Below are 13,119 nucleotides of genomic sequence, written 5' to 3' on the forward strand. Positions count from 1 at the left end.
AGGCATTAATCTTTTGTAAGTAAAAGTAATCCCAAGTTTATTTGAAGTAGTTATAAAGTGTTCATACAAGCATGGAGTGAGACTGTACTTTATAATAAGTTAATAAACTTAAAATCAACCCAAGTCAAGTAATATGTTAAAGGGGTTGGCATATTACTGTTGACACTTGCATGTAACAGTGTTTTTTGTCAAGACAGAGAGTTGATCTCACAAGCTTTAGATATGAAGATATCTAGACAATTACATGGATCCGGTGAAGGAGTTTATTAGGATTGGGACCCGACTTAAGATACTAGTATGGATAGATTTATCTAAGTGTCATCTGTTCATCTCATTAGTGTTAGCAGGTATAAGTAATCATCAGACTCAAACAATCATGAATTAGTGATTCTGGATAATAGAGTGTGATGCTTTGATTCTATGTGAGCACGATCCACTACATGGGAGGCCATGGTGTGTGTGTGTGAGCAGGGTTGGGTATTACATAAAGTAATTGCAGGATAGTTAATGATAGATTGAGCATTCGTCACTCCTGATAAGTAGGAGATATATCTAAAGGGTCGTTTGTGGTGAATTGACTGAAATCCTTGCAATGTGATAGAGTTAAGAGTAGAAATGGAGATTTCACTTAACTTATCTTTGAGAGCTAATTCCACATGGACAAGAATAACAGACTATTCGTTATATGTAACATGACATGTTCCATGGCTATAAGAATGGTTTGAAGGATATAATTGATAAGGATCGAATTGTACTGGACCTAATACGGAAAGGTAAACGTCAGTATTCAACCTGGCTTCTTATTGCACTGGGGGAATGTCTAAGGTTCTGCTAGTAACAGCTCGCGAAGTCATTCTGTTATATATAAGTTGAAATTAATCAGGATGAATTAATTCCAATAAATATATACGACTAGTAGCAATAAGAACCTAATGGGTCGCAAATGGGACTTGGAACCGGAGGACGGAATTATAATTTAGAGGGACTACCTATATGGGCCGAAATTTGTAGTATAATTAGGGATAAAATAATTTGATTAATAATTATAATTAGATTATAATTATAAATTAAATTATAAGATTATCTGATAATATTAATTAGAAGTTTTAATGTGATTATAATTCTAATTAATTATCCCTAACTTAAATTAATATCTAATTGGATTAGAATTATTATCTAAATATATTATGATATTATTAAGATAATAATAAGTATTTATTTAATTATCTAATTAGTAATCATATTCCGAATTGGATTCTAATTGATTAATTAAATAATACAACTAGGGTTAGGATTTGAGAAGTCTATAAATCGACCCTACCCCCTGTGTATTTCGACCAACTCAAGTTTGGAGGCTAGGAATACTTCCGAAATCATCCCGTCTAAATTAGGGCTGGGCGCGGATCCTCGAGATACTGGACCGGACCGAATATCCGAGGAAAAAACTCTGGAATTGGACCGGACCCTTGACTTTTTTTGGAGAACCGAACTGAATTGGACCATTGATTTTTTGTCAAAGAACTGGATCGAAATTTATCCAGCACCGGACCGATAACCGAATTGGATTAGACCGAACTAGACTGAAATAACCGAAAGTTTAGCAATAATAAATTTATATTTTAATAATGGATCCCCAAATAAAATTATTAATTTTAATTTATATGTATTATTTTTAGATAAAAGTATCAAAATAAATTAGTAAATGTAGAGGGGTTTTTATGAAAAATAAAAGAATATGTATAGCAGGGGTAATATTGAACTTTACAAATGATGTTGCTATTGAACAATTGAAGAAAAGATTAGTAAAAAAGAATGCACTTGTGTTTGATGGAGTGTCTTTTCATATGAGGTGTTGTTCTCACATTCTTGATCTAATTGTCAAAGATGGTCTTAAACTAGTGGATGAGTAAATCAAAAGAATTAGAGTTGTGGTTAGATTTATCCGAAACAGCCCACAGAGATTGGCTATGTTTAAACGTTGTTGTGTGTCGTCGGCTATTAAGTATACAAGAGCATTATGCTATGATTGCCCCACTAGGTGGAATAACACCTATTTGATGTTAGATGTTGATAAGAAATTAGAAGATCTTGATAAGAAATATGCAGAGGATTTTGTGAATGATATTCTTGTTGAGAGTGATTGGTTGAGTATTAAGAATCTTTGTAGGTTTTTTAAAAGATTTTATGATATAACTTGTAAATTCTCTGGTTCATCATATCCTACCTTTAGCCTTTATTTTTCCGAGGTAATGAAAATTCTCAAGGATATTTTATTATGTCAAAACAGTAAAAATCCTTCCTTAAAATACATGGAAACTCAAATGAGGGAAAAATTTGATAAGTATTGGGGTTATATTGACACAATGAATGTGATGCTTTTTGTATCAGTAGTTTTTGACCCAATGTATAAAATTAAGTACTTGATGGCTAAGTAAACTGAATTTTATAGTGCAAACAATGCTAATGAGTTGGTGGCACAAGTGACAAAAATTATTATTGCATTGTTAGATGAGTATATAGTGCAAAATGTGCAAGAAAATGTGAATCTTGGAGCACATTCTTCTAGTTTGGATGAAACAGATGATGACATTGATGATTATTTTTTGAATATTGATAAAGATATGTCAATTGAGGGAGAATGGGAAAGATATGTCAATGAGGCACCTGAAAAATATGTAATTGAGTTTGACCTTCCATTGTGGTGGAAGGTTAATGCTATAAGATATCCTGCTTTATCCAAAGTTGTAAAAAATGTTTTTGCAATTCAATGCACAACTGTGGCTTCTGAATCTACGTTTAGCACAAGTGGTGGAACTTTGGATCAATTTAGGAGTTCTTTAACTCCTGCTACAGTTGCGGTTTCGATTTGTTGTCAAGATTGGTTGAAAACGTCAACTCAAACTTTCAAGCATGGAGAAGAAGTTGAAGATCTTGAACCTATTGAAGAAGGTAATATTTACTTAGCAATTATATTTCATAGTTTTATTTTAATTAAATGTTTATGAATACTAACTATATAAATGTTATTTAACTTGTAAAAATTAGTTCTGATCCTGAAGTTGCATCGTCTCTTTTATCCATATTTCAATTGGAGATCGAAGGTTTTTTTAACTGAAACAAATTTATTTGGTAAGCATATTTTGTTCCTTTTACTTTTTGCTAGTGTGTTGATTAATTTTATTGAAGTGAAAGCTAATTAATTTAACATTTGTTGATTCACTAATATGGTAAATTTTATATCTTCAGGTTGATGTTTTGGCTTTTACTGCATTTCCTTTAGAAAACAAGGAATTTATTGTGTTAAGAAGATTCAATTGCAAATTGGGATGATGATTATAGAGATTGTGGTCTGATCATATTTTGCTAATGAAGTGTTGTCTTTTTTGGAATTAAATGTTGCTTGTTTTTATCGATTTGTTATTTTGTAACTTTGATTTTTATAGGTTTTTTTTAGCATTGTTGTCTACTGTAACTTTTAATGAATGTTGTTTACTTCCTAAAAAAATATTATTTATTTCAAGTTATGTAAGATAATAAAATTCTATATTTTATTATCTTGTAAATTAAATTTTTAATTTATTTTTTAGGACTTAAAATATTAGATATTTATCCGAATCACCGAAAAATTATATTGGATTGGACCGGAACTGAATCTCTGAATCCCCGAATCCCCGAACTGGACTGGACTGAAATTTTGGGACAATTCAATTCTGGAGATTTATTCTTTCAATACAATCCTGGAGATTTCATTTTATTAATCTCCGAATTTCAATCTAATACTGGAGATTCATGAATCCCCGACTTGGACCGAACTGTGCCCAGCCCTAGTCTAAATTACTCACTCCTTTACTCTCTCTTTGATCTCGTGTAGATTCCTTTAGAGGCAATCAATTTAGATTGATATTCATTGGTTGATTACTAATTTCTTTTCTGTTCTGCTGTGATTATTGTTCGTGATACACAGATTAAGAGTTGTGTGAACTTCATTTGCAACTGTAGATAGTTCGTCAATTAAGGTATTTCACTCTATCCGTCTTTTTATGAAATAACAATTAACGGATCTTGGAAAAAGGGAATAGATAAACCAGATAAAATTTTATAATTCCGCTGCACCTAGGCTTGTCTATTTTCCTTCAGAATTTTGATCCCTTTGCAGAGAAATCTACTAATGCTCAAGTATGGGTTCGTTTATACTCACTCCCTTGGGAATACTGGGATGTACAAATACTGTCAGATATTGCAAAAGGTCTCGGGGGTCTTCTTCGAGTTGACAAAGCTATCATTGAGGGTGATTTTGGCCATTATGCTCGTATGTTACTTGATGTGGATTTAGCTGGGGATCTTCCTACCCAACTCGAAATTGAACGAGATGGTAAGAAATTTTGGACTGATGTGGTTTATGAGAAACTTCCTAGTTTTTGCAAAGTTTGTTCTTGCATAGGACACATAGCTTATGACTGTAGGAAGATCAGGAAACCTGCCTCTTTTGAATCACGCCTCCATACTAAGGACGCAAACATTAGAGCTCATGTGGCTAAGCCACGGCTTGAGAAGCAATATGTTGTTATTCTAGTTTATGAAGTAACTGCTAGAATTGTTGCTGATATTGCTCCACCTATTATGGTTAGGTTTGGGAAGGAATCTGAGGGGATTTTATCTGGAAGCCCTGAAGGTTATGGTATGGAACATGTTGTTGAGTTGTGTCCTCGTCTGGATTCACTAGGTTCTGATAATTTACTTATGGGAGATACTGCTGCCTCACCCTCCCTCTTTTCGGATTTGTCCCCTAATATTCACTCCGTGCTAAGTCTTCTTTGGCTTCAAATTCCTCGGACTGATCTTTTGTCATTTGGCTATGTTTGGAACTCAACAGTTGAACTTGATCTGCTCCACACGCTACTGTTGTTGCCTCGTCGGTCCCGGGCGCCTAGGATTCTATTGGTCCGCTGGTCTGCTCCTCCGCCTGGATGGATTAAAATTAATTCGGATGCCTCAGTTACCACTGCCAGTGCCGGCTGTGGAGGTGTGTTTAGCGATTCTGATGGACACTCAGTGGGTTCTTTTGCTTTTCCGGCTTCTTGCTCCCTAGTGCATGCTACGGAACTCTCTGCTGCACTTTATGCAATTTGTTTGGCCTATAATAAGGGCTGGCACCATCTTTGGCTTGAAAGTGACTCGATCTATGTGGTATCTCTACTTTGTCATGCTGACTTATTGGCCCCTTGGGAGCAGCATTAAGAGCTTTTGGAGTGTTGTGCCTTGCTTCATGAAATCCATTTCGTTGTGTCACATGTTTTTCGGGAAGGTAATCAGGTTGCTGATGCATTGGCCAACTTCGGCAGGATCAGATCAGAGCCTCACTAGTGGGACTCACATCTTCATTTCTATTCTAGTTATATTTGGAAAAACTGTAACGGCCGAGACTTATATCGGTTCGTTTAGTTTTACCATTTCACTCTTTGACATTATTAAGTACCTGAACTTTGTCTAAAAAGTCGATTGGTCTTCTAAATAATAAACAGACTTGTAACCATCTAAAGCTGCTGACAATGATCTATTCAATCCATAATGTTATATATTAAATTTGATACTAAACAATTTTAATTTTTGAAAATTTTCATTTTGAGGTCGTTATAGGTCAAAATAATTACAAATTTAATGTATCTAAATAAAAGATTAGGAATTAATTAATCAAAATATAAAAAATGGGAGGAACAATACTTTTAAGAAACAAAAGGGGCATTCTGAGAATTGAACTCGGGACCTCTCACACCCTAAGCGAGAATCATATCACTAGACCAAATGCCCAAAGTTGAAGCTAATTTCAAATTTATCATTGTAAAGCTTACTCAATGCTAGTCCCCCATTCAGAATTTGTAGCTACCAGTGCTAATCAAATATAACTTTCAAGAAAAAAACTTAATATCTAGGTTTTCAATGCTTAATATATTAAGTACCCAAACTTTGTCTAAAAAGTCGATTGGTCTCCTAAATTATAAACTGACTTGTAACCATCTAAACTTGATTACAATGATCTATTCAATCCTTAATGTTATATATTAAATATGATACTGAACAATTTTTATTTTTGAAAATTTTTCATTTTGATGTCGTTATCGGTCAAAATAATTAAAAATCTAATGTTTCTAAATAAAAGATTAGGAATTAATTAATCAAAATATAAAAAATGGGAGGGACAATACTTTTAAGAAATTAAAATTTATAGAAAATGAGGAACAAAGGGGCAAAAGAAAAGATGGGAGATAGAAAATGAGGATCAAATGGGGTAAAATAAAATATGGGAGAGACAATGCTTTTAAGAAACAAAAGGAGCATTCCGAGAATTGAACTCGGGACCTCTCGCACCCAAAGCGAGAATCATACCACTAGACCAAATGCCCAAAGTTGAAATTGATTTCAAATTTATCATTGTAACGCTCAATCAACTAGGCCCCCATTCGGTAGTGGGACAGAGATGGACCAATAGGAGGAGAAGGAAAACCTAAACTAATGGACTTCTTAACGCAGCCAGCCGCCATCACCTGATTAGCGATCGATCTCCATCCTCCATCGTGGTTCCTCCATTTGTTCCTCCTTCGTCGTTCCTCCGTCGTGCGTCCCTTCCCAACACTCTCCTCTTTTGTTTCGCAGAACACTGTTCCGTCTCGTCCTTCCTTATTATATAGTGTCATTCCTTCTCATCGTTCTATTCCGTCTCGCACATGCGATCAACACCAATACAGCCGCCGATCTTCTTTCTGATCTGATAGAACGCAGCTGCGGCACTGCCGCCGAGCTCGATCGAACCCTCTCTCTTTCGATCTGTTTTCTCATGCTTTCCGATCCGGTTTCTTCTTCTTAGAAATTAAAAATTATTTGCACTTTTCTTCTCTTTAAGTGAGATTAAAAAATTTGTCCTAATCTGATTGTTTCACACATTATTTTGTGTTTCCATATTTTCTTGTTTTTTGGTTTTGAATTAGATCTTGGTTCATGGTTGGTTTTCTGAAACCATAGCCGCTTATGATCTTGGCCTCCAATCGCTCTGTGGCGGTTTCTGACGATCTCATGGTGGGTCTTGTGTCTATTCCTCCTCCGGAGGATTATGTAGGTATTGGTGTCCTTTTCAATCCTAGTCTAAGATTCTCTGGCAATTCCAACTCTTACATCGTTCAATCGGCTACTCTGAAGCGTTCTTTTGCTTCTGTTGTTTCAAATCATGTGCAGGCACCGCCATCCTCTTCTACTCAGGTGACTGATATCGGCGGAATCAAGACCGCTGTGTCGCTTTAGGTTCCCACTCACTAATTGGAAGGCTGGTTCTCTCGAAGGAAGATGCCCCATAGAAGGTGTTGGATTTAAAGAAAGCCCTGAACTCCATTTGGGGATTGACTGAACCATGGAGTCTAATCTCAATTGGTCATGGATATTTCCATGTCATTCTGCAATCTCATGGGACCAAGGAATTGGTTCTAAGTAAGGGTATTCTCAATGTAAAACCAGGTTCCTTTCGTCTTCAGCCATGGGTGCCGGATTTGTTGGAGTTTTATGTCCTATAGACAATTGTTTTAGGAAATCAATATTAATGAATAAATTGTTTATTTAAATCATTTGTTTTAATAAGATATAGTATGATTATAACTATATATATGAAAGGCATTAATCTTTTGTAAGTGAAAGTAATCCCAAGTTTATTTGAAGTAGTTATAAAGTGTTCATACAAGCATGTAGTGAGACTGTACTTTATAATAAGTTAATAAACTTAAAATCAACCCAAGTCAAGTAATATGTTAAGGGGTTGGCATATTACTGTTGACACTTGCATGTAACAATATTTTCTGTCGAGACAGAGAGTTGATCTCACAAGCTTTAGATATGAAGATATCTAAACAATTACATGGATCCGGTGAAAGAGTTTATTAGGATTGGGACCCAACTTAAGATAACAGTATGGATAGATTTATCTAAGTGTCAATTGTTCATCTCATTAGTGTTAGTAGGTATAAGTAATTCTCAGACTCAAACAATCATGAATTAGTGATTTTGGATTATAGAGTGTGATGCTTTGATTCTGTATGAGCACGATCCACTACATGGGAGGCCATGGGGTGTGTGAGAGCAGGGTTGGGTATCACATGAGGTAATTGCAGGATAGTTAATGATAGATTGAGCATTCGTCACTCCTGATAAGTAGGAGATATATCTAAAGGGCCGCTTGTGGTGAATTGACTGAAATCCTTGCTAGGTGATAAAGTTAAGAGTAGAAATGGATATTTCACTTATCTTATGTTTGAGAGCTAACTCCACATGGACAAGCATAACAGACTATTCGTTATATGTAACATGACATGTTCCATGGTTATAAGAATGGTTTGAAGGATATAATTGATAAGGATCGAATTATACTGGACCTAATATGGAAAGGTAAACGTCAGTATTCAACCTGGCTTCTTATTGCAGTGGGGGAATGTCTAAGGTTCTACTAGTAACAGCTCGCGAAGTCATTCCGTTATATATAAGTTGAAATTAATCAGGATGAATTAATTCCAATAAATATATACGACTAGTAGCAATAAGAACCTAATGGGTCGCACATGGGACTTGGAACCAGAGGACGGAAATTATAATTTAGAGGGACTACCTATATGGGCCGAAATTTGTTGTATAATTAGGGATAAAATAATTTGATTAATAATTATAATTAGATTATAATTGTAAATTAAATTATAAGATTATCTGATAATATTAATTAGAAGTTTTAATGTGATTATAATTCTAATTAATTATCCCTAACTTAAATTAATATCTAATTCGATTAGAATTATTATCTAAATATATTATGATATTATTAAGATAATAATAAGTATTTATTTAATTATCTAATTAGTAATCCTATTCCGAATTGAATTCTAATTGATTAATTAAATAATACAACTGGGGTTAGGATTTGAGAAGTCTATAAATAGACCCTACCCCCTATGTATTTCGGCCAACTCAAGTTTGGAGGCTAGGAATACTTCCGAAATCATCCCGTCTAAATTACTCACTCCTTTACTCTCTCTTTGATCTTATGTAGATTCCTTTAGAGGCAATCAATTTAGATTGATATTCATTGGTTGATTACTAATCGCTTTCTTTTCTGCTATGATTATTGTTCGTGATACACGGATTAAGAGTTGTGTGAACTTCGTTTGCAACTGTAGATGGTTCGTCAATTAAGGTATTTCACTCGATCCATCTTTGTATGAAATAACAATTAACGGATCTTGTAAAAGGGGAATAGATAAACCAGATAAAATTTTACAATTCCGCTGCACCTAGGCTTGTCTATTTTCCTTTAGGATTTTGTTCCATTTGCAGAGAAATCTACTAATTCTCAAGTATGGGTTCGTCTATACTCACTCCCTTGGGAATACTGGGATGTACAAATACTGTCAGATATTGCAAAAGGTCTCGGGGGTCTTCTTCGAGTTGACAAAGCTATCATTGAGGGTGATTTTGGCCATTATGCTCGTATGCTACTTGATGTGGATTTAGCTGGGGATCTTCCTACCCAACTCGGAATTGAACGGGATGGTAAGAAATTTTGGACTAATGTGGTTTATGAGAAACTTCCTAGTTTTTGCAAAGTTTGTTCTTGCATAGGACGCATGGCTTATGACTGTAGGAAGATCAGGAAACCTGCCTCTTTTGAATCACGCCTCCCTACTAATGACGCAAACATTAGAGATCGTGTGGCTAAGCCACGGCTTGAGAAGCAATATGATGTTATTCCAGTTTATGAAGTAACTGCTAGAATTGTTGCTGATATTGCTCCACCTATTATGGGTAGGTTTGAGAAGGAATCTGAGGGGCTTTATCTGGAAGCCCTGAAGGTTATGGTATGGAACATGTTGTTGACTTGTGTCCTCATCAGGATTCAATTGGTTCTGATAATTTACTTATGGGAGATACTGCTGCCTCACCCTCGATTTCCTGGGCTGATCAATCTGAAATGGATGAGGGTGAGTGGCAGACTGTGGTTCGAAACAGAAACAAGAAATCATGGGTCTCTTCGGATCTTCTAGAAAGTTTGTAATAACGTTCTAAGAGGGTCAGTAGGCCTCATGCTCATTTTACACGACTGTGTTGTACTAGAACTGCAGGGGTATCAACAACTCGGATACCCAATGTTACCTTTTCCATTTATATTCATTGCATAAGCCTGTTTTTCTCTGTCTAGCCGAGTCGTTAGTTGGTTTGCTTGCTATTCGTCAATCCTTTTGGGATATTATTGGGATGGCTTTTGTTGCTGATCATCAAAGGCATCGCCAGACTCTTTGGGTCTTTAAAGCTGTTACCTTCGCTCCTCTGGTTTCTATTGTTTTGTCTTATGATCAGTTTGTGCTCTTTAGCTTCTTCACTTTTGGTATTACTCAATTTATATGCTTTATTTATGGTAGTGTTTGGGCGAATCGTCGTATTGACTTGTTTGATACCATCTCTCGCCTTCATAGTATGTCTCCGGGTAAGTGGCTCCTTTTGGGTGATTTCAATGCTTTGTTGGACCGGTCGACCGTCTGCTCCTCGACCTTGTAGGGAATTTTGCACCTTTTGGATCGAAATAAATGGTTGGATTTGCTTGCTTCGGGACCCCATTGCACTTGGTGTAATGGTTGTCAAGGTGTCGCTCGGGTTGATAGTAGACTTAAAAAGGCTATTGTATTTGAGCCTTTTGCTACCTTTTGGTCTTATACTAGCACAATGCTCCCCAGGCATCACTTGGATCACCATCCTTTACTCTTTCTTTTTACCAAAGGGAAACCACGGGTTGCTCGATTCCGGTTTCAGAAAATGTGGCAGACTCACCCTAGGCTTTGGCAGGTGATCACTGACTACTGGTCTCTTACGCACCTATTGCTTGCACCAATGTTGTTAATCTGTTATAAATTGCGAGGTCTCCGTTAGGTGCTTTGGCAGTGGAATCGTGAGGTCTTTGGTAACCTTGATGTCAACATTTCCAGATGAGAGGAGAAGCTTCATAATATTCAGTTAGATATTGCTGCTTTTGGGTTTTCTCCTGAGCTTCATAGTCTCGAGGCTTCTGCTCATGTGGATCTGGATCATCATTTATTATGGAAAGAGATTTACTTGAAAAAGAAGAGTCATATTAGATTGCTTAAGTCGAGGGACCGGAATAGCTCTTTCTTTCATCGCTCTGCCAATTGAAAGAAGCCTTCAAGGGGCATTGCAGAATTGGAAGTGGATGGTGAGTTGATTACTGATCCTGGCCAGGTTTCTACTCAGATTGTTTCTTACTACTCCAGCCTTTTTTCTAACCCCTCGGGTTTGGTGGATCTTTTGTGGGTTCATGATATCATCCCGAGTCTTATGTCTGCTGATGAGAATGATTCCCTTACCCGTGTTCCGAGCAGTTTTGAAATTAAGGATTCTGTCATTGCTATGGACCCTAATAGTGCCCCTAGTCCGGATGGCTTTACTGGTGAGTTCTTTCAATCCTTTTGGGATATTGTTGGGGCTGATGTGTGTCTTATGTTTTTTTGGTTCTTTGAATATGGTTCCATTACCCCTGGTCTGAACTCAAACATCATGACCTTGATTCCCAAGGTGGATGGTGCAATTACAATCGATCAATTTCGCCCTATTGTTATGAGCAATTTTTGCTATAAGGTAATAACAAAGATCCTCATGGATAGGTTGGCTCAGGTTGCTGGCAGGATTGTTTCTAATAACCAGTTTGGATTTGTAAAAAGAAGGAACATCGATCATTGTATTGATGTGGCTTCTGAAGGTGTGAATATTCTTGATAAAAAATGTTTTCACTATGCCATTTTCCCTTTCATATGACACAAGATACATGACATACATTTGTTTTCGTGTTGTCTGAATATGTTTCATGACAGTATTTTAATTCTATGTCATCCGAAGGTGAAATAAAAAAATGCACTCGCGTCTCAAATGACGTTACGGTTACAGTATGTTGTCATCCCAAAAGAACACGATTTTGATGGAAAAGTCACTTAAGCATCAGACGACACTTCGAATAAATGACTGTCATTGTTGTACGAAAATAAAAAAGCGGCAACCAGAACTTAGAAAAGCGGGGGAGCAAAAAGAGCAAAAAAATTAACGCGCGCTCAAAACTCAAAACCTAAAATCGATTCCCCCTCTTCTCATTTCTAATTTCATATCCTCTTTTTCTATCTCCACATCTTTCTTCCTCAAACTAAAGATCTCCAAATAGTTTCTCTCTCTTTCCTCCTCTCAACAAAGCGTTGATGGCAACACCTTAGAGCAGCCATGGTCTCCCTTTTCCTACTTTGCTTTATATGTTGTTTTTGTTCCTCCATTTTCTTCAGCTCTTAGAGGATCGATTTTAAAGTTAGAGGTAAGGTTCCCCATATTTTGAATCGATGGTTTACCTGTCTCGTTGTGGCCCTAACTTATGTATATTTTCTATAGGGTTTATACATAATCTACAATATTTACATGTTTAATCTTTTTGTTGTCTTTTTCTCTCTCTCCAGGCTGATCTACAGATCCAAGATGGCATTAGTCTCCTTACTTGTGGATCTAACAAGTTCTGTCCATTTGTTCATGGCCTTCTTGAATTCAAGTTCTGGTAAGTTCGATCTGAATTTTTGGGCTATAATAAATTTATGTCATCTATTATGCGTTTTTGTGCATAAATTGGTGATTGATCTTGTGAAGGAGTTTTTGGATTATTGTTGAACTGGGCAGTTTGGGTCTTGTGATTTGTCAATTCCTTCAAATTGTTTCACAGAGATGATTTTAGATAATTGCTTCAGGTAACTTTTCGCACTCTGAAATGCACACCAAGTGTTTGTTTTTATGACTAACTAAACTTTTCTACAACAGACAGGCCAACAAAACATGTGTATGTATGCGTGTATGTTTGTGTATAATTGGTTATTGTGACCTTCATCTTCATCTCTTATAAACGATCCCTTTTGATGTTCCGTTATGATATATTCCCCTATTTTTAGGATTTGCTAATTTGACCTTGCTAGCATGTGCTTTTGGTGAATCCTTCTAATTTGCATAACTAATGGCATGTGTTGCCATGGCTCAAAGATGTTTGCTTTATGTGGTTACTAT

General features: G+C 36.1%; 1 non-coding gene and 1 pseudogene across 1 annotated transcript; both read right to left on the bottom strand.

The window, feature by feature from the left end:
* Positions 1-13,119, bottom strand: part of LOC136227178 (uncharacterized) — a 108,024-nt pseudogene that overhangs the window by 68,790 nt on the left and 26,115 nt on the right.
* Positions 6,330-6,401, bottom strand: TRNAP-UGG (transfer RNA proline (anticodon UGG)). Its single transcript has one exon. It is a non-coding gene; the product is annotated as a tRNA-Pro (tRNA).

This window comes from Euphorbia lathyris, chromosome 4 (genome assembly GCF_963576675.1).
Source record: "Euphorbia lathyris chromosome 4, ddEupLath1.1, whole genome shotgun sequence".
NCBI classification, from domain to species: Eukaryota; Viridiplantae; Streptophyta; class Magnoliopsida; order Malpighiales; family Euphorbiaceae; genus Euphorbia; species Euphorbia lathyris.